The sequence below is a fragment of the Babylonia areolata genome, chromosome 9, assembly GCF_041734735.1.
Source record: "Babylonia areolata isolate BAREFJ2019XMU chromosome 9, ASM4173473v1, whole genome shotgun sequence".
Lineage (NCBI taxonomy): Eukaryota > Metazoa > Mollusca > Gastropoda > Neogastropoda > Buccinidae > Babylonia > Babylonia areolata.
The window spans coordinates 3,148,378-3,150,877 of record NC_134884.1 but is presented as its reverse complement, the minus strand read 5'-3'; the positions used below and the strand labels follow the sequence as shown (position 1 = coordinate 3,150,877).

Sequence of the window (2,500 nt, the reverse complement as noted above, 5' to 3'; positions counted from 1 at the left end):
TGTAAGTGTGTGTGTGTGTAACCAAAGTTTTTGCTTGTATATCTGTGAGCACGTTATGTCGTGTGTGTGTGTGTGTGTGTGTGTGTGTGTGTATGTGTGTCAGAGAGAGAGAGAGAGAGTGTGTGTGTGTGTAACCAATGTAACCAAAGTTTCTGCGTGTGTATCTGTGAGCACGTTATGTCGTGTGTGTGTGTGTGTGTGTGTGTGTGTGTGTTTCCACGCGCGCGTGCGAGTGTGTGTGTGTGTATGTGTTTGTGTGCATGTGTGAATGTGAATGTATGTACGTGCAAGTGCGTGCGATCGTGTGAGGCAGGTAAGAGAAAAGACAAAAACACTGACACACAGAACAAGGGGAAAAAAAACGACACTGAGGCAGAAACAAAGACAGACTGGGAGAAGGCAACATTCTGTCTCTGTCAAGCGGCACTCCTGAAAGCCTGTGCTTACACTGCCATACTACGTCCGTCAGTCAATGGCCAGGTTTCAAAGCAAACAGACCTGAGATTAGAAACCTCTTCCATCGCCACCACGCCAACTTGAAATTAAATACTCCTTAGCCGGAAATTAATTTGTACTGGTCGCGAATGTACACCACCGTCTTGTGCATAGCAAGTGTGTGTGTGTGTGTGTGTGTGTGTGTGTGTGTGTGTGTGTGTGTGTGTGTGTGTGTGTGTGTGTGTGTGTGTGTGTGTGTGTGTGTGTGTGTGTGTGTCTGTGAGGGCGCCTACGTGCTGTCTGTGTGTGAGTGTGTTTGCGTTCGTACGTGCGCTAGAATGTATGGAAAATGTTTCGTGCTGTCGCCTGTGTTAAGATGCAAGTTATTACGCTAACGAACAAATGTTGCTTGCTCTCTCTCTCTCTCTCTCTCTCTCTATCAGAAACACACACACACACAAACACACACACAAACACTGCTCAAAAGAGGCTGAGGGTTCAACAGACAAACAACATAAAAACAAACCTACAGCTCACCACAAACCAAAGGCAGAAAGACAAAATAAAAAAATAAAAAAGGGGGGGAAAAAGGAAGAAAGACAAGATAAAAAAAAGAAGAGAAAAAGAAGCACCACAAAACAGAATAACTAAAGACAAGAACCATCCACTCACCTGACACCCCCTCCATTTTCGTGGGACTTGTGACGACAATACACTCCCTCAGGACACAAGACGACAGATCTTCAGGCGATGTTCAGAAAATCACACAATCGAGTCAGGCCACAGGTGAGGCGATAGAGAGAGAGTCTGTCCACTGTCTGCCTCGCTCTCCCTTAGCCCATCCAGTTATACAGCTCCTGGAAAAAAAAAATCGATAGAAAAAGGGATTTCCCCGTCAGTCACTGACGTGTTTTGTCTTCCAGCGAGGATCGACAAAAGACATCTGAGTCACCCTGTGCCAAAATCTACGCTGAGGACACCGCAGAGAAAAGAATGCGTACATGTTGCTGACTGCAGCTGGGTTTTTATCAACCTGATAATGTTGTTCTGCTTGCATGTTAAAAGTCAACTGTTGACTAATTCCCCCTTCCCTCTCTCCCGCCACGAACATCCCCCAACACGTACCCCCACCCCCTTGCCCCTAAAACACACACACACACCATATGAAAAATCCCCCCCCCCCTCCTGTTATTCAGTATGAATATTTCAACATAGATTTTCAAAGTGAATCAGGATAATTCAAATTATAGCATTCTCATAAGGTGTGAATGAACATAACTTAATCTTTCTGTTTACTATGAACAGTTGCATTAAATCAACAAATTTACTTCAAGGTGTAAATGAACATAACTTATTTTTTCTGCTTACTATGAACAGTATAATAGATTAGATTAACAAATTTACTCCTTAATAGATTAGATTAACAAATTTACTCCAAGGTGTAAATGAAGATAACTTATTTTTTCTGTTTACTATGAACAGTTTAACAAATTAAGTTGACAAAGTGAAACGGAGTAAATTATAGCAATTTCACCATACGCACTTTTACTTTATGGAGGTATAGCAATATCCATAATATTGACGAAAATTCAAGCATACAGCAGTGATCAATAACAATAACTATACGACATAATTATCGTGTTAAACACCACATCATCATAATCTAATAGAATACAAGGGGTTGATGAAAGCAGGTTCAGTTTCTGCTCTGCTCCAACATGAACGAGGAAGGCAACACTGTTCAAATCGATACGTTCGCTACATCACCAGATACAGAACACTACGTTGCGTGCTGGGCTGATTAAAGATCCGGTAAACCACACTCCTGAATCAAAAATAGATCAATGGACTTTTTCAAGCGCTGGCTTTTCCCTGTTTAAATCAGAGCAAAATGTGCAGTCTAGTACATTAATCAATACTTTACGCGTTTGTAAAACTACTGGCCTAAATGCTGGGGGGAAAAAACAACAACACAACAACATAAACGCCCTTACTTTGAAAAAAAAAAAAAAAGAAAAAAAAGCGAAGAATCTTTTATAAAAAAAATCCTTGGCCTATATCTTTT

The 2,500-nt window shown here is 41.4% G+C and overlaps 1 protein-coding gene across 2 annotated transcripts in view; it reads right to left on the bottom strand.

Moving 5' to 3' along the window:
* LOC143285998 (RING finger protein 151-like) overlaps positions 1-2,500 on the bottom strand; it is a 56,608-nt gene that overhangs the window by 52,559 nt on the left and 1,549 nt on the right. For both annotated transcript variants that reach the window (XM_076593489.1, XM_076593488.1), the window contains exon 2: positions 1,108-1,292. The gene's annotated coding sequence lies outside the window, so the exon portion shown is untranslated. The remainder of the gene's footprint in view (positions 1-1,107; positions 1,293-2,500) is intronic.